The following is a 24,311-nucleotide window of genomic DNA, read 5'->3' as shown; positions in this document are numbered from 1 at the left end:
AGGGCCCAGGCCGCCCTGGGAGCCCCGGAGGACAGGGAAGCCTCTCCATGGAAAGGCTTCCCTGGGTCCCCCTGGGCTCCAGCCAAGGGCCCAGGCCGCCCTGGGAACCCCGGAGGACAGGGAAGCTTCTCCAAGGAAAGGCTTCCCTGGGCCCCCCTGGGCTCCAGCCAAGGGCCCAGGCCGCCCTGGGAGCCCAGGAGGGCAGGGAAGCCTCTCCATGGGAAGGCTTCCCTGGGCCCCCCTGGGCTCCAGCCAAGGGCCCAGGCCGCCCTGGGAGCCCCGGAGGACAGGGAAGCCTCTCCATGGAAAGGTTTCCCTGGGTCCCTCTGGGCTCCAGCCAAGGGCCCAGGCCGCCCTGGGAGCCCCGGAGGACAGGCAAGCCTCTCCATGGAAAGGCTTCCCTGGGCCCCCCTGGGCTCCAGCCAAGGGCCCAGGCCGCCCTGGGAGCCCCGGAGGACAGGCAAGCCTCTCCATGGAAAGGCTTCCCTGGGCCCCCCTGGGCTCCAGCCAAGGGCCCAGGTCACCCTGGAGGACAGGGAAGCCTCTCCAAGGAAAGGCTTCCTTGCCTTCTTGGCGGCGGCGGAGGCAGGACCGGGCTGGTCCTCCTCCTCACCGCTGCTCTTAAAAGGGCCAAGGGCAGCTTGGAGGCCCAGAGGAGGAGGATGTGGCGGCGGCGGCGGCGGCAACAGCGGCAGGACTGGGCGGGGGCCAGTTCGGCTGCCTCCGGGGGCCGCATGTGGCCCGCGGGCCGCAGGTTGCCTACCCCTGCACTAGAGGCTTGTGTAACACAGCAGACCATTTTAGCAGAATGCTGGGACTAAAAGATAAATATGGTTCAATTGAATGTCCGTGTTCAGGTCAACTTTGCCTTGTCCTGTGACATTGGGGGGAGCTGTGGCTAGGGTATAGATAGTGAGAAGCTTATGTTTTGGATCTGTTTGGTCCCCATATGGACTCCATAGCCATTCAGTTGAAAACTACACAATTTTGTGCTGTCTAGTGTTGCCAGGTGTCCCTTATTATTAGTGATATCCCTTATTTGACACACAGAAAGCCTATCCACTATTGAACTGGCAAGTATCCCTTATTATGACAGATACCTCTTGTCTGAGGGTTAGAAAGTTTTCACTTTTATATAGCCTGTAAAAGATGCCAATTTCTTTTTTTTAAAAATGGGATGTGTGTCCTTCACAGAGAGACACATGCTAATTTATGAATATATATAATATGTTAATTTTACAGTGAAACACATGACTAAATTATTTTGTATTTTGGTAGAACATAAACTTGTTAATAATTATTCCCAAAATATCAAAACTGCATGTCATGAATTTCATCTAACCCTTATTGCTATTTTGAAAACCCAACAACACTACTGCTGGCCATAAAAACAAGCTTATAGGTCTCACTGTAATAGGGTACTACTCTCTTTTGTGGTTTCCTAGACTTGGGAAATACAATCACATACTTTTCAAAGAGGTTGCTGTAAAATTGATAAACAGACAAAATTACCGTGTGTTTGTGTGTATGCATTTGTATTTGTGTGTTTTGTAATGAAGAACCTGGCAGTGGAAGTTTCATTTTATCCTGCCACAAAGAATAGTCAGTAGACAAATAAAATAATAAATCTGGTCTCTATTGATTCCAAAAGTGAGGATGGCAAGGCTAATATTTTCAGAACTAAATTAATAGAAAGTGACACTAATTTAAATTTTTTCCACGTTCATTTTGTATCCCTGTCATCATCAACATGGAAAGGAATTCATGTTTTGTAGTCCCCCCTTCCCCCCCTCTTTATTACAGACTGTGTTACAAGACTGAGGGACCATAATGAATGCCAAATAACTGTGGCAAAGTACTGTCATGCACTCCATGTAATAGGATTGGCTTGCTAGTTGAATTCTCTTCCTCACTGGTGCTTCAGTGATAATGGCAAATAAGTATTAACAAAGCAATATCATACTGAAGCAGTGTCTCCAAACATGGGATATTTTATAAGGCCAGAAAAGCCATTCCATGACATACTGTATAAGATAGCCATTCTGCAGTCTATAGCATGGGTAGGTAAAATGATACTAAATAGTTGATACCGGTTAATAGCCAAAATGTTTGTAGACAAAAAATGTGTTTTTATTTTATAGAAGGTACTCTATAAAGCACTATATAAGGTACTATATGAAATACTATTTATAAAGTACTATAGAAGGTATTCTATATATAAGACACTGTGGATGGCCAAGAAAACAAACCAGTGGGTACTAGAACAGATCAATCCTGAACTGTCACACTTTGGTCATATCATGAGGAAAAGTGAATCATTAGAAAAGACAATGATAATGGGAAATGTTGAAGGCAGTATAAAGAGAGGAAGACTGCATGCTAAATGGGTTAGACTCTCAGGGAGAACATGGACCTGCAGGATCTGAGCAGAGAAGGTGAGGACAGGGGGACTTGGAGATGTCTCATTCACAAGGTTGTCATGAGTTGAAGTTAACTTGAGGTCACTTAACAGCAACAAAAAGCTATATTTGTGACACAGTGGACAGAATGTCTATGATTAAGGGAGGCTTGAGTTTACATCTCAATTTAGACATTAAGCTTCCTGAATACACTTGATCATCTCTTAATGCTTAAATATCTCTTACTGTTACTTACTTTGCAGATAGGCTGTGAAAGTTAAAAGTTGCAGCTATCACCCTAAGGTGTCTGAAGAGGGAGCGAGATACAAAAACAATGTTAAATGAAATGAATCAAAAGTACTACTCTGAAAGTTTGTCTTACCTATTCAGTATGATTACATAGTGAAGCAAAAAGGCAGGAGAGGTATTTGTGACAATCTATGAGACATTAAGAAGTCTGTTGAAAACTAATGCAGGATAATTATAATAGCTAAAAATGATCCATCTAGAAGGTTTTGGCTCATTTCATGTCTACCATTAACTCACTAGATGGCTTGTGGTATCTAATCATTCTTTCCTCTTCCACCCAATGCTCTGGAATCTGTAATATAGGAATAATAGTACTAAAAGTATGAATTCTTACTTGTCTGTTTCTGATGTGTGAAAATGTGAAACTGCCACTTTTTTCTTTATCTGTAAGATGGTCAGACATTTTCTCTCAGTAATGATGAGAGTTCTTGTATTTGTGAGAAATTTTGCGCAAATTATGTGAAACTATAATACCTACACCAGCATTTGAACATTGTGCTATGACTCTGGAGATCAGGGTTTGATTCCACACTCAAGCATAAAAATCCACTAGGTGACCTTAGACAAGTCACAGTCTCTCAGCCTCAAGGGATAGCAATGACAAAGCCCTTCTGAAGAAACTTGCCAAGAAAACTATATACCAAGTTCACCTTAGGGTATTCATAAGTCTAAAATAACTTGGTGGAACACAACAATACCATTTACTGCCATTACTGGGACTTTTGCTAATTAAAAACATGAGAAAGTTTCTTGTTGGATCAAGATGCTCCCATGGAGCTTTCCCAGGTGCTGGTTACCTTGTGGCAGGAACTCATTACCAACCAGAACATGATACTAAACATGTTTGTCAAAGCATAAGCTTTCACAGAGCACTTCATCAGATGCCATGCAAACAGCACACACAGAAGGATTGATAAACCAGTCCTTCTGTGTGTGCTGTGTGTTTGCTTAGATTCACAATACCAAAACATCCACTAGTTTTTGCACAATATTTTGTGCAAACTTATGAAACTCCAAGAGCAAAAAACACTTCTTGTTTTTGTGGATTTTTCGGGCAATATGGCCATGTTCTAGAAGAGTTTATTCCTGTTGTTGTTGTTGTTGTTGTTGTTGTTGTTGTTGTTGTTGTTAACCTTTATTTATAAAGCGCTGTAAATTTACACAGCGCTGTACATACAATCTTTTTAAATTAGACGGTTCCCTGCCCTCAAGCTTACAATCTAAAAAGACACGACACAAAAGGAGAAGGGAGTGGTGGTGGGGAAGGAGATGAGGTCCAGCAGTCTTCTCTACCTCCAAGGCCTGGACCAAGGCAGATGGACTGGAGAGAGGACTTGGCTTCTTGGAGCTAGCCTGCCTCTCTCTCCCTCAAGATGGTGGATGAAGGGAGGGCTTGTCTGGCATCTTCAGAGAAAAGTGTGTGTGTGTGTGCATGTATTACACACACACACACACACACAGTGTGATCCTGGGTAAGAAGAAGTGATTCCCATGTTAATTTGTGTATTGCTCTGTTGTTGATGGTAGGGCCTCAGGGTAGGAGGATATGCAAAGGAGGATTAGTGTCTGCTAACTGGTGATCATTGTCTGCTAGGAAAGCCTCTGACCCTCAGTGGTTTCTCATTTGCATGAGTCCTGGTTTGGGTGTTCTTCAGGACTGATAGCGAAACTTTATTTGCTTTAAGGGTTTCTTCTTTCCTGCTGAAGTTGTTCAAGTGTTTGTGGACCTCAGCGGCCTCCCTGTGCACATTGAGGTGACAGCCATTGGCATGGTCCAGAACCTCAGTGCTTTCAAACAGCATTTTGTGCCCAGGATGGTCTACAGTGTGTTCTGCCACTGCTGACCTCTCTGGCCAACCCAGTCTCCCATGTTCCTTGATTCATGCTTGGACACTGCACTTGGTGATCCCTATGCAGACCTGTCTGCAGCTGCATGGCATACAGTAAACTCCTGCGGCTGTGAGAGGGTCTCTTCTGTCCTTCACCGAGCGTAGCACCTGCCAGATTTTCTTGGTCAGTTTGTAAGCCACTCAAAGGCTGTGCTCCCTCACCACCTTGCCTATTCTGTCTGTGACTCCCCTGATGTATGGCAGAAATACCTTCCCCTTGGGTGGTCAAAAGCACTGAGGTTCTGATGAAATGACACTTAGATATTGCTCCAGCAGCCCTAGCCAGCACAAGTAATCATGAAGAATGCTGAGAAATGCAGCCAAATAATATCAGAAGGATGGCATTGATGTAAAGGATCAGATAGTAGGCATCATAAAATATTTTTGCTTGAATCCTGGTTAGTTGCTGATACTATAGTACACAATATTAATCAAGATGCACTAATGGTCTAGTGTGAAGCAGCTTCCTTAGTATGGGGCTCTTAGAGGATTGGTGAAATAATATTCATTAAATGTTTTTAATCTTTTCAGAGGTGGTAATGAACCTATAGCTCTGCTGATATTGTTGGATTTCAACCTAAATGACACATCCAGCAGGATTAATAGAGATTATGAAAACAATGTCTGTCAGTGATAGGGTGTAGTGGGTTGAGTGCTGGCCTATGACTAGGACCAGAGTTCAAATCCTGTCTCGGCCATGGATGACGGAGTCTCAGTCTAAGATGAAGGCAATGGCAAATCTTCTCTGAATAAATTTTGCCATGTAAATCCTAGGACAGCATCTCCATAAATTAGAATTGATTTGAAGTTACATAAAATTACAATGACGAAATCTAACAATGTTTGGAGAACTACTGGTCTCCAAACTTGAAAAACACTATTTTGATGGGAAGCGGGCCATTTTCCAACATTTTTTAACAACTTAGTCTTTAAGATAGATGGCAAGATGATACGAATATCTTAGTGTTGCACGATGTTGTAAGAAGGCTGTTGTATGGCATGGTGTAAAACAGTGAGGTGTACCTAGTCAGACATAAGCCATAGGAAACAATGGATGGCATAAAGCCTGACCTTGGATCAAATTACGATCTTCCACTCCACTCTGATCTACCTCACAGGACTGATGTGCAGCTAAAGAAATATGAGGATGTACAATGGGCCCTTGATATCCACTAGTATCCATCTGTGGATATTCAAATCCCATTAAATACAATGGTGTAGTACAGTGGAGTCCTTTATATAAAATGGCAAAACCAATGCTTGCTTTTTGACCTTTTTGGGAGGGCGAGATATTTTCAGGCCATGGATGGTTGAATTCATCTATGATGGATCCATGGATATGGGTGGCTGATGAAATCCCACTCTGAATGTATTGAGAAACAATGAAGATAAATAATTGTAATAAGCATTAGCCAAAATGTGGATAACTCTTTCCATTCCTATTAACTAGTCAGTAATGACCAAATTCCTTATGGAGTATACAGAATCTATAGAAGTGATTCAGGCAAAAACAAAACTGTTTATTCAGTGGGCTAAATGGTTGCGTAGAAGAGAAAATGCAAATGAAACTTAGATTGCACCTTCCTTCCTTCCTTCCTTCCTTCCTTCCTTCCTTCCTTCCTTCCTCCCTCCCTTCTTTCAAAAATGGGTATATAAAACATTCAGAGTGTGGGCAAAAGCCATAGGCCGAAATCCAGTTGCTAGACACAGTTAGAATAGATCCAGTGAATAAATTGATGAACGATACATTGAAGAAGTCTTATTGATTCCATGAGTTTATGCTAATTGGCACTAGCAATCACCTTTGGGCCATAATGTATGCTCAAAGCAAATCAGATCCACATGCTACTATCCACCAATCCAACCACTGTATGCATGATAGTGGTGGAAACAATCATTCTGGTGGGTTACAGGATAAATTATAAAGCAGTATTAAATGCAAAACAGGACAAGAAATTAGGGATGTAAAGGTATTTCAGTGTTATATGTACACTGGATACACTTTAGGTGGGAGATTGCTGTTCTAGAATAAAAACAAAGGACACTTATGGTACCTTAAAGATTAAAGCCCTTTTCAGACTGGCCAATAAGGCTGGCCTGGGGGCAGAGTTGGGGCACTGTGTCCAGATGACGCTCACCCTGACTTCGCCCCCAGGGCGCCATGACACCGCATGCCACTCCACACAGTGTATGGCATCATGGCACTCCTCCAAAGCTGAATCCATACAATGCAGCACCAAAGGAGTGCCACCAAGCCACAGCAACACGGCTATGGCACCTTTCCAGGGCGCAAAAAGGAGCCACTTTTTGTGGCTCCTTTTCATGTCCTGGAAAGGCCAGATCAGGGCCATGGCATGCAGTTGCTGTGGCCCTGATCCAGCACAAAAAGGGGATTATCTAGGGCCCATAATTATTATGGTATAATCTTTCATGGCACACATTCCACAGATGCATGGTGTTATCCAGTGTTGTCAGGCATAGACACATATGCCTGACAATGTAGGATAACATATGTTCGTATGTGTACATTTGTGTAAAGCACTAAGCTTGGAATGCTACTTTTGTAAAGTAATACTTATTTTTTTAAAAATAGAAAAGTGGCTTGCTAGATTTCTTTAAAAGGCAGTTAAGTACATTTACTCATTGCCAACAAATTACTTTGACATTACTTTTAATTATTATTTTAAAATGCAATTAAATTATCCCCTATGATCCCTGAAATGATACCCAGCCTAAAGCAATGTTTTAGGAGTTATAAATGTTACTCATTATGCCCTCTAAATAACAGTTCTATCAGTAGTTATATTTTTAGAAGTAAACAGATAACATTGTTACTTGTAATATGTCACTTCCAACTCTATCTGTCCATTTTGCAAGAACTGTAAACTGTAAACTGCAGTCACACATTTGTTTCACTTACTGAGGTTTTCCATCATCCATGCTAGGTTTTGCTTTCAAAAACGTATTTGAAAATAGAGATCCAATCTTATACCAATGCAGCTGCTTGTCCATTTGAATAAATATTGTCTGCTTTGACTGGCATAGGCTGCCCAGGGTCTGAGTCCAAGGTCTTTCACATTGCATACCAGCTGATCTTTTTTATTGGACATGTAAGGAATTGGATTTGTATGCAAATCACCTTTTCTTCTACTGAGTTACTACAGGGTTTTCTCTCAGACTCGGGCAGTCCTATTTTGGAAAAAGCATGATATCTGCATTTTGTTAGAGCAATAACAGCAAAAACAGAATTAGATTATCTGTACTTTTCACCCAAACTGTTGTTCTGTTTCTTGCCTTTACTGGGGTAACACAGACAACTAGTGGAAAATACATACAACTCTATTGCTGTTTCTTGACGATAAAAGCCTTTGAAATGTAAATTAGGAAACTGGAGATTTCAGAGCTCCAAAGAGTTGCAATGATTCATTTGTTATTATGCTCCTCTCCTGTTGTGTTCTACCTGAACTTAAACAATGAGACTGTACATCATTCAGAAAGCAAGCACTATGTTTAAGGTATTAAGCTGTAACCACAGAATGTTGTACACTGTATGAAAATGCCACCTGTTTGGCATACCTGGCTAAACCTATGGCAATTAGTGGTTCCTCTTGTTTCCGCATTTATGTTACAAATTAATGAACATGTCAACAATGCCAGCTGTTACAACTGACTTAAGATAGGCCACCTGTTAAGGAAATGCCTGGTTCACAAGAAGTTATTTGAAGAAATAATTAAAAACAACAAAACATGATCTAAGTTTGGCATTATAAGCTATTTCACGGGCTTAATACAAGTACTGTTGTTATTACTTCTTGTATTGTATTCATAAGCACAGTACATGAACTGTCCACTGTCTCAAGATCAGTCTTACCTTCAGGCTGCTCACTTGCTATCTCACTTGACTAATAATAATAAAAAAGTTTGTAGAATAGTCTATTGCAAATTTCTGATACACTGCTATACAGAAACATGTTAATAAAATTCCTAGATTACCAGCACATATATTGACTATCATTAATGAAGCTGTTCAACACATTTTATTATTTATATCAGGGATGAGGAAATATTTTTGGATGTGTGGGAGGGGGAATCCCACCCTTTGGGCAAAACAGGTTAAAACATATTTTAAAACCCAAATGCACTCTCACACACCAGCACAATGATTAGCAATATCATTTAGCAATATTGATTAGTAGTTAGCAATATATATATATCTCCATTCCTAAAAGCCTTCTCTCATATAAAGTGTTTCTGTGTTAAACACTGAATATCCTAAACCTGAATGAATATATTTTTGAAATTTGTCATCTTCAAGACAGCTCAATGGAAAATCAGAAATAACAATAATCTCCACCAGAGAGGACAAAAAAAAGAAAAGGAAAAAAAAGAAAGAAAGAAAACCATCAGGAAGGAAGGAATTAAAAAAAAACACTCTCCCTTTTTGTATGTTGTTGTGCTAAAACCTGACTTTAAGAGCTTCTGTTTATAAAATAGCTGATGACAGCACTGAAAGAATTGTTGAATAAGTGATAATACTCAGGAGACCCACAGGTAGCGTCAGATATAGAAGACAGGTAAATGGCATAGATCTTTCTGTCTATCTGTCAGATAATTTGTTACTGTAGTCTGAAGATTCAGGATCCAAAATCAGGAACAGATTGTCAACTGTTCTTACTCTTCAGTTAATGCCTCTGCCTATTATGATTTGAAACTTATAGTCAAGACATATGCATCCAGAAACCATGCAAGCCATAACAATCACTGGGTTTCTAGTTTGGAGATCATGTAGTGAGAGATTGGGTAGAGTGGGTCAATCTGTTTCCAACCCTTGTCATAGCCATGTGTGTTCAATAATAGGTTGGATGCATTTTGATTCTGCTTTAATTTGCATAAACATTTGCATTGAAATATACAGTGGATCCATGGTTCCAGGACCCCCTGTGGATACCAAAATCCATGGATGCTTAAGTCCCATTATATACAATGGGGTAATAAAATAGCTTCCCTTATATAAAATGGCAAAATAAAGGTTTGCTTTTTGGAATTATTTTTCAATATTTTAAAACTATAGCTGGTTGAATCAGTGGATGCAGAATCCATAGATATGGTGGGCTGACAGTATGTGTTATAGGTATGTGTGCATTTAAGTTTTTGATACTTTATATTTATTCTTTTTAAATTCTTTCATTTTGTTTTTAAGTTGTACTATTTTAAATCAGTTGTTAGCTATCTTGAGTGCCTATATTGTCAGTAAATAAAATAATAAAAATATCTGTAGCTGTATTTTAAAACTATTTTCGCTCAAAGTGCACATGTTCAAATGCTTTTTTAAAATGCATATTCAAGTTTCGGACTGCATTAAAACACCTTATGCAATACTCAACTCAGAAATATATAAAAGTGTTGTAGAAGGTGGATAACTAAATGCCAACCTGTTCATTAGTACAAGAAGTGCAGATCAAACCAGTTCATATCAGAATTCATGCCGAATTGAATTTATCTTTCCATTGTTGTATATCATTCATCATTTGTTAAAGGATGTAGGGCAGAATGAATTGTATGAACTTTTTTGGGGGGGATTGGAATCTGAGGGTGTTTCTTTTTTATGTTTTTTAAAGCATGATGTAGCTTCTGGAGCAAGCACATGACACGCTGAAATCTTCTGATCTTTCCATATTTCCTCCTCAGACTGGCCAGCACTTCCAGCAGTTGGGGCAGAGAGAAGAGCCCTCTCTCTGCTTCAGAAGGGAAAACAGTGTGCTTTGAAAGCATCAGGTCATCTGCAAGCTGCCAAAACAGCCTTCCTGCTCTGTCTCTGTCTCTGTCTCTCTGTCTCTCTCTCTCTCTCCCCTCCAACTGTCAAACATGGAGAGCAGTTTGAAATCTGGCACAGTTAGCCTTTAAGGATTTTAAGATGCCAATGGATGGCCTCAGGATTTTGTAAAAAAGTTAGCACTTACTTTTAAATAAAATAAAATAATAAAATATTTACACCATTTTCTGGTGACTCTAGAAGCTGTTTCCTCAGCTGAGCAGACCTCCTTTGTCATAGTTTTATCCCCTTCTACAAGTATTGCCACAACCATGGGGCTGGAGAATTGCCAGAAGGCAGCTCAATTATTTTTATTAAAATTAAATGAAATATCATCCTTGACTGTCTTATCATGTTGGTTATTAAGATACATTTGTTGTTGCTGTGTGATTTCAAGTTGTTTTCAACTTCTGGTGATCCTAAAGTGAACCTGTCACAGAGTTTTCTTTGCAAGATTTCTTCAGAGGGGATTTGCTGTCAAGCATGAAATCATGCTTCCTTTTTGTCTTTCAAAATTTTAATCACAGCCCCACCCCTGTTATTATTCCAGTTTTGGAAAAGAGTTCCATTTTTTTTGTCTCCTGCTCAAATAGTTGAGAAAATATTGATCCATAGTATTGGCCTAGCACTAGTGTTAGCAAAGGTAAACCTCTTTAGATATTTGACTAGTTCCCATGCTAGTTTTAACCCAATATTGTGGTCAGCAGTATTATGAAGAAATGGTAAGCTATGACTTATCATTTGTCCCTCACCGCATTTTAACTAGCCTGTTGATGCCTCTACGTGGTTTTGCAGTTGTGCAATGATGTGCAAATGTGTCATGACTTGAGGTGTGCATGCAGGCCTACATGTCTATTCAGAAGAAAGCCCCATTGAGTTCAAATGACACTCTGTTAGTCCTTTGTGTGTGTGTGTGTGTGTGTGTAGATTATAATGACCATTCACAAAGCAATGAAACTGTGTGTAATTATCTTACATACATTTATGACTTGACAAAATTATCAGAATCTGTATTTTCTAGTGGTGTGTTTCTTTTCCTTGAATGCATATGGCTACACCTCTAAAAACTGGAAATTCTAGGTAATAGTGTTGAAAAGATGGGGGATAACTGGATCCATTCTCAGATGCCATATTTGGATTGGGACTCAATTTGTTGTTCTGTAGAAAGTCTCTCACTTTTTCCAGATGAAAGTGCAATGTAAGAATAGCTCACTGGCCTGAAACATCCTTCGTTGTGTTTTGCATGCTGTGAAGGCACTGTAGCTGTTAACTTCATAGCTATCAGGACCATGAGCAACAGGGTCCAAATGTGCTGAAATTAATTGAAATTCTTCCATGGCATTTGAGAGCCTAGGGAACAAATTCACATTGCTCAATGCTCTCCTAGCATATCAGCACCCTATACATTTATCAGTGTTAGTGCTCTAATTCTCACTACTACTGAATTGCTAGACATGAGTTTTTCTTTTAGCACATTCATTCAAATAGAGGGGTTGGTGGAAAAGGGAACAGCACTACAAAGCTTTTTTTCCAGATGAGTGCCTCTATTTTGTGTTATGCTAATCAGCTTTTCAGTTGCAGGTCATTTTTTTCTTTTGAATTTAAGTAGAGCTGAAATGCTAATTAAAAATCACTGGTAAACTCCAAGCAGCTCACAGCTCTGTCACTTGCATTGGCAATGAGGTGGAAAATTTTCCAGTTTCCTAAACTCCTCCATACCAAATGACAAATGATCATTCAAATTCTTTTGAAAAAAAAGTTGCTGCTGAAGCTCTCTTGCAAACACATATATTATAATATATATTGCAAAAGCAGCCTGTTAATGTGAACTTCTTATTGGGATACTTTATCTGTTTAAACTTTTGTATGTCTTTAAAATGATTTTATGCTGCCTTTGTTTTTAATTTTTTTATTGTTAATTTTTTTAATTGACTTCAGAATCTGTCTTTGGTCCCACTCTGGGGATTGGCCCTCTGTAACCACAGATTCTTTATCCATCAGTCATCCATGGATTGAAATATTAAAATATACATTTCAAAAAGCAACTCTTGATTTTGCCATTTTATAGAAAGGATACCATTTTATTTTGCCATTGTATTTAATGGGACTTGAGCATTGACAGATTTTGGTGTCCATGGGTTGATGGTTGTCCTGGAATCAAACCTCAGTGGATATCAAGGGCCCACTGTATTACTGAATGGAGCTGCTGATGTTGATTTAATTCACTTTTTCCTGTATAAAACAGACTAAGACTGTATACAAAAGGAAAATCTTTGGGATTAGTTCAGAAATAATGTGTACACAATAAGGTAGGAAGCCAGTGGAATATTATGGTGGAATGTGGGTTCTAAGAAATCATTGGATTTGGGATGATAAAAAATCATGTATGACAGAAATAATAATATAGGTCATCTGGATTAGATAATTTGATCTAGTTGGTAGTGCCTCATTAGTGGTGGTACAGTTGTAGTTCTGAAAACAGTCATCTGTTGAAGCAAATCTGTGTGGGTTTTGACATATATTAGTATTACATTGTAGAAAGTAACAATCTAAAAGTGTGTTTTTACATTCTATTGGGCTTGACAGATGGCCCCAAAGGAGCTGACTCCTGCCATCCCTTTCAGAGCTGGATTGGGGCTATGGTAACTGCATGCTGTGCCCTGATCTGATGCTTTGCTGGCTCTAAAAAGAAAAGAAAAGTGCTACTCTTTTAGAGCTGGCAAAAAGCTGCCCTTGCCAATGCAGCGGTGGCTTTTTGGCATTTCTTTGATGCAGCATGTATAAACACTGTGCCAAAGGAGTGCCATGATGCCCCCTGCAATGTGGTTGGGTATGCGGCATGACTCCAGCATCGGGGCAGAGTCATTCACCATGCCCCCACTCCACCCCAATGCTGGCATTTCTAGCCAGTCTGTTTTGCCCCTGTGTTTCAAACTGCATAAGGAAAACATGAGTTTGTTGCACATATCTTCAATCCTAGTTCTGAGGAAAAGAGGGATAGAAATGAATAACATCATCATCATCATCATCATCATCATCATCATCATCATCATGTTCATCTTCATCATTGTCATCATAGCTGTCATTGTCATCTTTTTATTTCATGTCAGGCAGCTTTCTGAAGTGCATTTTACAACGGGGAAGTGACCAGACCACTATGGGTGTTCTGTCATTTTGTATTTTTGGTCTGCCTTGTAGTAAATGGTTCCTGAGTATTAATCTTGCCTTGTCTATTTGTATCTTCACTTTCTTAGATAGATATTGTAGTTTGAGAAATGCCTTTTGTAAATCTGAGAGTTTTGAGTTTCTATCTGGTAGGTCTGAGCAGTTGCTGTTATATCAGATGGTTTGATAGTAAACAATATATTTAGTAGTGTATGTGGGGTGAAACTGGAGGCATGTAAGTATGTGTAGCAATCAATGGGTTTTTGATAGAGTGTGGTGCTTAGATATCTATTATGCAGTTGCACAGTGAGGTCAAGAAAGTGAATTTGTTGCATGGATTGTTCCAAGCTCATGCTGATGTTGCTGAAATCCTCAGATGGATGTTGCTGAAATTTTGATGGACCTCTCAAATGAATGCTTTCCATGTGGACAAATTATAAGGATGCTATCAATAAATCATGGGTAGACAAGAAGTTTTTGTGTGCGTATGCTGAGGAAATGTTGTTCCAGGTCAGCCATGAAGATGTTGGTATACTTTGGGGCCATGCAGGTGAACATGGCTGATATAAAAATCTTTTGTGGCTAACTTCTATAAAGCCAACCAAAACAAGACAGAAGGCTTTCAAACACAAATAAATAATAATGCCACAAAAACAGTATTTAATATTCCAATCAATATTAATGTCAATGTTGTGTGGAGCTAACAAGTGAGTGAAAGTAAGCAGCCATGAAAATGCAAGGCTGAATAGAAGTCCAACAACTCATAGCATTACAAACACTCATGGAAAACAATTACATCTCAATTTTTATTTATTTATTTAATCTTTATTTAATTAATTCATATTCTCCTTTTCCCCCACAGGGACACATACAGTATAGGTTAAAATAAAATACCTCTAAAACAATCTATAGTACAACATTAAAAAAAATCCCACCAATTAAATATCATAATTGCAACAGCCTGCATGTTGGAGAGCTGGTTGAAAGTAATAATAACTCTTCTCCTTGAACATTAATTATTTTACCACACTGGTGTTCTTTCATTAATGTCCTTACAGTTCTGTTTCTTAATATAATGTTCCTTGATAAAACCATATGCACAAGGTCTGGTGGCTATCAAGCCAGAACATCTGGAGATGACAGAGCTGTTTGCTATTTTATTTATTATTATTATTATTATTATTATTTTTGCATTGCTCAGTGCCTTTAAAACAAGCTGTCAACTTTTCACACAGTACTATAAATACTTTTATATGCAACTATGGAAAAAGAAAATACAATTTTATAGTGGCTTCTGAAAGAAGTCTTTAAAATTCTGTCTTTTAAAAATAAGAAAGATGTTTATAACAAATGTCACAAAAGTTTTAGGGGTGTTATCTATTCTGTTTTTTTAAATATAGAACCCTTCATCAACACAGATAGCAGGGTGGTGCACATATATAATTGGAAGAATACGCACCACCACCACCAGCAACAACAACAAAAACAAAGTGTGACATAATAAAAACCAAATAAAAACACTATACAAAACAGAATCAGCCAATTAAAATGCCCTGGAAAACAAAAGCCGTTTGTGTTGGCACCAAAACAATTGCACTGTCAGATCCAGTCATGCATCATTGAGGAGAATGTTTTGATTTGAATGCTAAAGCCAAGAAGGTTCTCTACACTGATTTAAATGCCATATCAGTTTTTATTTTGCTGGATAAATATATACCAGAATAAATATATTTTTTCAAGAAAATGCAATAATTTCTCACAATAAAACTTACCAGTTGTCATAAGTCTGCATAGTATGCAATTTTGGACTCTCTAGTTTAGAGGGATGCCCCAATGAGTTAAATAGAGCATATTCTCAGGTAAATTTGCAATACATCCCAGTATTAATGTTCATGCACACTGGGTTGCATGACATAACACAATATGCCTCTAATAACATGCATGAAAGGAAGTAGACACAAGTCTAGGGAAGCTTATGCTACCAACTTCTTTCTTTCAGTTGTTCCCAAAGGTGCTACAAGATCCCTTTGCATTACATACCCAAGCACCAGAAACACCCTCAGATATGTTCTTTCAGAGGACATTATAGGTAGGATTCTGAATTCTGACAAACAACTTTTAAGGACTCTCACAAACGCAACTTTAACCAAAGGACCCAAGACCAAAAAAGGGACTAATAAGGACAACCGGAGCATATGACTGAAGCACAGAATCATGAAATCACAGAACTGAAAGGATAGCAAAGACCCTTGCAATGTGCAAATACACAACTAAAACACTCCTGAAAGATGGCCACCCAACCTCTGTTTAAAGACCTCCAAAGAAGAAGAGTCCACCATTCTCTGAAGCACTCCATTCTTTTGTTGCAAAGTTTTACAGTCAAGTTCTTCCATTGGTTTGTGTTCTGGTGTCTGGAACAGCAGAAAACAAAATTAATATTGCTGTCTTATTGCCTCTCAATCTTTTCTCAGTTAAATATACAATGGACCCTTGGTATCTACTGGGGTTTGGTTCCAGGAACCCCTGTGGATACCAAAATTCATGGATGTTCAAGTCCTAATAAATATAATGGATAGTAAAATGGTGTCCCTTATATAAAATGGCAAAATGAACCAAGTACACTTGAATCCTTGGAAACAGAATCTGTGGATAAAGAATCAGTGGAATTTGTCAGACAACTGTACCAGTATTTCTAAGCTGTTCCTCATAGGACTTGGTTTCCAGACCTTTTACTATCTGGATTGTCCTCCTCCAAACACATTCAAGCTCACAAATATGTTGCTTGAGCAATGGTGCCCAGACCTAGATACAGTATTCCATGTGAGGTCTGACCAAAGCAGAATAAAGTGGTAGTATGACTTCACTTGATAGGGACATTATACTCCTACTGATGTAGTCTAGACATGCACTGGCTTTTTTGGCTGCTGTATTATACCATTGAACCATGATTAACTTGTGTTTCACTGAGACCCCTAGTTTCTTTCCCCATGTATTGTTTTTAAGGCAGGTGTCTCTCATCTGGCATTTGTGCATTTGATTTTTCCTTCCTAAATGTAATACCTTACATTTATCTTTATTGAAACTGAGTTTGTTAGTTTTGCACATCTTTTCAAACTGTTAAGGTTATTTTGAATTCTGACCCTGTTCTCTGGAGATTTAACTACTCCTTTTAATGTGGTGCATAATACTACCTTAGCTGTTGATGGAAGTAGCTAAGAGTGGCAGAGAGACCACTAGAGATGGAACTGAAATTGGCTGATCTGGACATGACACTTCAGCTAAGAACAAAACATAATTCAGCAGCAAAAGTCAATTGTTTTGGTTTGCAAGTATGCATGTCTGGCATTGCTGGTAAAGTGTGTCAACATTATTGAACTCCTCCAAGCATAAATTTAATGTGGAATGGCGGGTAATTAGCTTAAGCCAAACAGGCTCTAGACTTGTGCTCCTTTGTCATTAAAACACATGCTGAAAATGAAAGGAGCTCTAGTAATTAGCACAAAATAGGGAAGGAGCAGGCTGTGCTTATGGGCCTCCTTTGCACATGTCTGTCTGCTGTAATGAAAATTTGACTAGGGTAAACAATAGGGAATGATAAGATAATTGTGCATTAATAGGCAGTGATTATTTTGGAAAAATAAGCATTTAAAGAAGCATTCATCCCAATGACAAGGTATAATTATTCCAATAACCAAGGATAGCATTCTAAAGATGCATGTGCGTATCAAGTGTAGTCCTGATTAATACAGCCCTCCCCCATTAATCAATGTCTAATTTAGAGAATTTACACTATGTTATTTACCATAATGTATATTGTATGGGGAGAGTTTTTTCTTTTGTTTCACCAGGGGGCCCTTTCACATGAAACAATCAGAGCAACATGACTCCAATTTAACTGTCCTGGCAACAAAAACCTTTGCAGTCCAGGCATTTCTGTTTGGCAAGGCACTGGAATTCTCTGGCACTGAGTTCTGAATATTCCCTAAAGTGCCTAGCATCAATCATATGGCTGGGAGCCTCTTGATCTCAGAAGGAATGATTCATGCCAGAAGATGGCAGTGAAGGACAGGTGTGTAGGTACCTGCCAGGCATTGTTCTGGAGTATGGCGGTAAGACTTTTTAATGTATTTACAGGAGGGATGGCTTGGATTTGATGTGGAACTGTTGTGTAGACAGTGTGCAGGTGAATTGTGGCTTTGGCCTTGCATCATGAAGACAAGGCATGAAGACTGGTTCATTTTGTCCATGTAGACATGCCCAGTATTTTCATAGAGGTAAAAATGGAATCATAGCATATAATTGGATAATGTGAAAGGTCTCTTTGGTGAAAAGAAATTCTGAACCCATGAATTTCTTTTATGCATGAATGGACAGTGTGAAACCTCCATCAATGGTTGTTAATGCTCTCACCTCAGGTTTCACAGACCAACTGAAGATACAGTGAATTCACTAATATGACATAGCAAGTAATCACCATTGAAATAAATTGTGCTGAATTGTATTAACTATGTGCTGGATGTGTATCAGTGGTTGGATCCAAAGCTGTTTTTCTTGTACACCTTCTCAACCTTTGATGCAGTCATTGAGGAGACTTTGAAAGTATAAGTGAGATGATTTATGCCAGTTTTCAAATGCCCCCTTCAAAGATGTTCTCTTCTGCATTTTCATGGGTCATGGTGGAAAATTGGGTGGGGGGGTGGGGGAAGTTATAAATATTGCCTTTCCCATGCCATTGATGGTATGCCTCTTCTTTGCTGTCAACTTCAGTTTTGCGATTTTGGAACCATGGGTGTATACAATCAGTGCAGAATTAACAGTTTGAGATCACTAACTGCTATGACTCTACCTTACAGAATCCTGGAATTTCTATGCCAGGCTGAATATAAATTTGAGGGTTCTGTAGAATAAAGTTTCAGTCAGTCAGTCAACCTTTATTAGGCATAAAAAACAACATCATGCATTTAAAATAAAACTTCAGAATCATTATTAAAATTTAAACCATAATCTTGTTGCCTCCAGCAGAAAATTGGCCATTAACCTCGTAATATGTAGGTTCCAATCTTCCAATAGGTATTCCACTGATAATTCATTCAAAGAGATATTCATTTCCAATAACCTTCCAATAAAGTTATGACAGTCAAAGTGATGTCGAACTGATTCTGATTCTGTTTTGCAATGTGGATATACCCAATGTCTTTGATGCTCCAAAGCTACTGGCGTCCATTCCTTTGGTGTCACCTGGTGTGTGTGTGTGTGTGTGGGGGGGGGGGCTTCAGGGCAGGGACCAGATCTCCAAAGCAGAAGGGGTGGGGTTTCCGCAAGGAGGGGTGGTGTGGGCTCAGCCTTGCCAAACATGCATGTGCCCCCATCTCCCCTTGCCACAACTCAGTTCTCCTCTGAGGAAAACCTGGCCATGACAAGGGGCCAGGCCAAGAGCACGTGCACCCCCCGCCCCTCCTTGCCATGCTTGGTTCTCCTCTAAGGAGAACCAGGCCATGACAAGGGGCCAGGCCAAGAGCGTGTGTACCCCACCCTTCTTGCTGCAGCTTGATTTTTCTCTGAGGAGAACTGGGGCTTAACAAGGGCTGATGCCAAGAGCGTGTGCACATCTCATACCTCGTTACTGTGGCTCAGTTCTCCTCTGAGGAGAACCAGATAGCAGCAAAGAGCCAGGCCTAGTGTGTGCACCTCCCCCTTGCTGTGGCAAGGACATCTGGGGGATGTGCACGTGCTCCATCTGGCTCCTTGCCATGTCCCGGTTTTCCTGAGATGAAAACCAGGCCATGGCAAGAGGTGAGGGTGGGGCAAGTGCATGTGTGTCACCCAGTGTCACCCAGTGCAGGCCTCACTCCCCACCCTCCCTGCACCCCCCAGTAATGCCACTGTCCAAAGCTGCTATGTCAGTATGTAGAAACATGCCATTTCCCACTGTGTCTATCATAAATAAAATAAATAATAAAAATGCAGAGGCATTACTAGTTTCTACATAATTAACAGATACTGGATAATTACCATCTTTTGCTATGCCATAGAAAGCATGGCAAAGCCCCAGGCAAAATGAAAGAAACAAGCAAACAACTGATAAGAGTAGTTTGTTTACTTTTTAATTGCTTCTAAGTAGTTTGGGGCCTAAAGAACTTTCTCTTTCTACTTCATCAAATTGGTGTGTATGTGTGTCAGGTGGGGGAGCCTCCAGGATACAGTTTAATAATTTTAAGTCTATATAAGAGAATTTCATTTTCAGCTAAACTTTCCATATTTCCTGGGGCTATAACGGGATTATGTAATATCAGATACATACATTATAATCTTCCCAGACCACTGTAATGGGATAAACTGTAATGCAAAATTTTAGAAACCATTTTTTTTTACTCCTTGCCTAGAAGAGTGTCTTATTTCAATTTTTTACAAGTAATAAAATGTTTACACATTCCAAACAACATTACAATAATATATGTCAAAAAGCATGCAAGGAAAGAGGCATCCTCTTTTAATGCATATTTAAACATATTGCTTTGTGAAGAGATTGGTGACTCAGATATATAAATGTGTAAATTTCAAAGTATAGACTTTTCAGATAGTACACAGGGACTAGATGAAATTGCCCTTAGCTAGTTTTTGTCTGACAATCCAATCTAATTGCTTTTATTTACAGAGCCAAGATATAAGGCATTGATTTCATTTAAAAACAATAGGGCTGGAGATTCAGACATTTAGACCCACATCTCTCTTCTTTTAATTTCTTCTTGCTGGGTCTTCAGAGGGCTAGAGGGCATTCTGCATTGAGATCTGGATGGTCTTTCTTCAATTATGTGTATATATTTCAACACTACAAAGTTATACCATTTTTCAACCAAATTAACGGTCATAACATCTTTCAAGGAATCCTTTGAATTACAATTTGGGAACAAACATTAGATTTTCTAGCTAGTGAATGACAGTTTGTAGGGGCTCCTCAAAATTACAATTAAACCAAGACAGATAAATGCATGTACATGTGTGTGTTTAAAAACATACAAAGTTTATTTATTTTAAAGTTTCAGAATTCAGAGATATCTGTCCTTATTTAGATGGGTTCCCTAGCACCTTGCTGTACTCATAATGATGGACATTTGAAGCCCTCGGAAAAGCATGTGGTATAGTGCTTAGAGTGTTCAAATGTGGTGTGGGGTTAGATTTGTTGGTTAGAGGATTATCACACACAACCTTGAGATAGATTTAACCTTTAAACCACAGTTATAGTTTTATAGTAGCACCTTGGTGATACTTATCACACAGTGTTGCTGCCAACCCATAGCAGTTGTGTCTATCAAGCATGGTTAGGATGTCCTTCTTCATTGATGGGGGAAACCCATCATCAAGATCCTAATTGCACAGCAGTTCCATTAGTTCTCAGGTGCGAAATGTCACTGCTGATGCAGTTGCAATATCTGGAGTCTGCTCCTCCTCTTCTTTGCCCCCCTCACTATGCCAAGTAGTTGTATTTCCTTTATTTCCTCCTATTTTTCCTTTCCTTTCTTTTTTTAAAAATATATTATATTAGCATAATTCTACACTTGCATTAAAAGTACATATATAAATATTGAAAGGCATACTGGGTAGGGCATAGAGCAGGGAGATGGGGTTAAGGGGAAGTGTGGAAGAGAGTGTGATAGAAGAAAGAGACTCGGCTGATAAAGGTGCTCTCAAACTTGTAGAATCATAGAATGATTTGTATGTTTCCATTTTCTTTTAACTAGCACATACGTGGCAAGGATGGAGCTCATTTGATAATGCTCTAAGATTAACAACACTCAGGTTGAAATCCTGATTTAGCCATAAAGTTCATTGAGTGTCTCTGGACCAGTCATTTTCTTTCTTTTTAACATACCCCACAGTGTTGTTATGAGGCTGAAACATGGGGGAAGAGTAACTATCTAGATTGCCTCAAGTTTTTTGGGAGAAAAGTAGCATAATAAGGATATCATGTGCTACAATACATTTTGCCTTTTGTTTCCTTTTGCATGATCCTTTGGGTCAAGACAAGTAAAAGGTATTGTGGGATCTGTTCTGTTCTGGTTAAGGAACACTTGCATATATTTGTAGCACTGAAAATCTATACCTCAGAATCAATCTTCTTTAGTCTGTCACACTTTCTAACAATACTTTCTGAAAGAAAGATGTGGTAAAGTGAAATGTTCTGTGCCTATCTGTGAAGTCGAGAAAAAATACCTCTAGAAAGGAGTATTATTGTTACTTTTTCTGAACAAACAGAAAAAGATCCTAAGGATTAGTAGAATAATTGATAAAATCATTCTTACAGTCTCTCAGACAAACAACATATGAGTATGTTGGGGAATGAGATTGATTTAAGTGTATTTAACAAGCACAGGAATTAATATTTTCAAGTAGAAGGTATCTCCTCTGAATAAATCTTGCCAAGAAAATCCAATGATAGGTTCGCCTTAGGGTCAGAGAACAACAACAACCACAACAAACCTACAAATACTTAAGCTTTCATAACATCTCATGGTGAGAGGGTCTGTAACAACTGCTCTTCAAATATGAAGGAGAGAGAAAATTATAAAATGGAAACCCAGACTAACTGCTTCAAGAAGAGAGAGGAAATATACCTAAGACCAACTAACAGGAAATGACATGCTATGCTTAAACCATTACTGAGATATGCAGACACTATTGATTATATGCATGCTACAGTTGGTATCTCCAGAAGATCACATCATAATTGAATTTTGGGCTTCATGTCCACTTGTATTGCTAGCTGTGCATTTTGGTAACACTTAGGTATGCACGTGGTACATTAGAGCTGTAAGTCTTTTTCCTGTATAGTAGAAAGAGTAGACTAGTGGAAAATACTGTTAGTAGAAAAGATCAAGTTAGAAATCCATATAATGCCTGGCTTAATATTTTATAATTTTTGTTATCAAAAAGCTATCACATGCCAATACACATTATTTTTGGAAGGGTGAACAAGATGTTGGGACTATATTTTTTTCTTTAGTATCTTGGGTGCTTTCTCCCTTTCCCTGCCACTGTTGGGGTGTCCTTGGGGCTTGAAGCCCCAAGAACACCCCTTTCCAGGCTGCGGGGAAGCAGCCTTTTGCTGCTTCCCCGCAGCCTGGAAAAGTGGTGGATCGGGGCCTCGGGGCTGCCACTGTGGCAACTGAGGCACCGATCTGTCAGGGAAAGGGGCGGGTGCAGGCCACCCCAAAGGGGCAGTCTGTATCCCGTCTTGCTTAGCCTTTCAGCTGAATTTTAGAATGGATTTTGACAACATGGATTCATTCTGAGAAATCTAAGCTAGCCACTTTATTTTACAGCAGCAATTTATTTTGCACTGAAATAAGTGGCAAAAGCTCATGGGATTATTAAGACTGGAAAGAACTGTTTTGTGCCAAATGTCCATACTTTTCTCTTTTAAACCAATTGTGTTGGATGACAAACAAACAAAAACCCCAATTAATATGTATTCTTTTGTTATTATCAATCTGATACAAGCATGTACACAGTCAAAGGACCAGGACTTGTTTAAAATTCTTTTTTTTTTAACCAGAAACAAGGGACAAGATAGCACCTCTTCCTATTATATAGAAAAGACCTGACTGGCCTGGCATTCCAGTATTATTCCAAAAGTGGAAACAGGACAGCATCTTCCACCATACCTGTTAGCAGCAGGGGAAACTGAGGTAATGCAGAGAGGGCTTCACAGATACAGGGGACCCTTGGTATCCACTGTGGTTTGGTTCCAGGACACTCTGTGGATATGAATGTCTGTGGATGCTTATATACAATGGAGTAGTAAAATGGTGTCCTTTAGCATTTCGGACACTCCATACCCCCCATGCTGTATCAAGGTTTTATATAGAATCATAGAATCATAGAATCGTAGAGTTGGAAGAGACCGCAAGGGCCATCCAGTCCAACCTCCTGCCATGCAGGAAATCACAATCAAAGCATCCCTGACAGATGGCCATCCAGCCTCTGTTTGAAGACCTCTAAGGAAGGAGACTCCACTACACTTCGAGGGAGTTTGTTCCACTGTCGAACAGCCCTTACTGTCAAGAAGTTCCTCCTAATGTTATGGGTTTTATATTTCCATATCTGGAGCCAGGCATGCTTAAAGAGATCACAATGACCTTTGGAACACTAGAAAGTTTCCTATGGGAAGTGCACGCTTGACCCGCAAACATGTGAAGGATCCAGGTAATATCAAGATAAAGGTTAAATGGGTTTGTTGTTCATTCTATCCTCCCCCATAGGCTGTCCGCATATCGTACTAGAGACAAAGGCTGTCCCATTGCACTAAGGTGAGTTGAGACCATATTTCCTACTTACCTCCAGCCATACTCCTAGCCAGCTTCACTATCCACCCATGTATGGGTTGTCTTACATCAATCACTGTTTTGCTAATATGGAATTCAGACCACCTACTCAAATTGCCCTTTTTGTTAATTCCATGAGAAGATGGTCAAACTCTCTCTGCTTTGTGTTGGAATGTTAAATACCCCTTGAGTGCACCAAACAGGAAGTAAATATCTTGCCGACACATGGACATTCTGCTCTTATAGTGGCCACTACACATACAGCTGCTACCTACCAGAGTTCTCTCCAACTGTCCAGAGCTTCCTGTTTTTGTATGGCCCTCAAACGCTGTCTGAACCAAACCTTGGTGTCTATGGATTCCTCTCCAGGACTGGTAATTTCACCCTCTCTACATTCCTAAACCTCTGCTATTCC

Source organism: Sceloporus occidentalis, unplaced genomic scaffold (genome assembly GCF_023333645.1).
Source record: "Sceloporus occidentalis isolate IW3139 unplaced genomic scaffold, rSceOcc1.0.p SCAF_2, whole genome shotgun sequence".
Classification (NCBI taxonomy): Eukaryota; Metazoa; Chordata; class Lepidosauria; order Squamata; family Phrynosomatidae; genus Sceloporus; species Sceloporus occidentalis.
The sequence above is the reverse complement of the archived record's forward strand: the minus strand, read 5'-3'. Positions refer to the sequence as shown.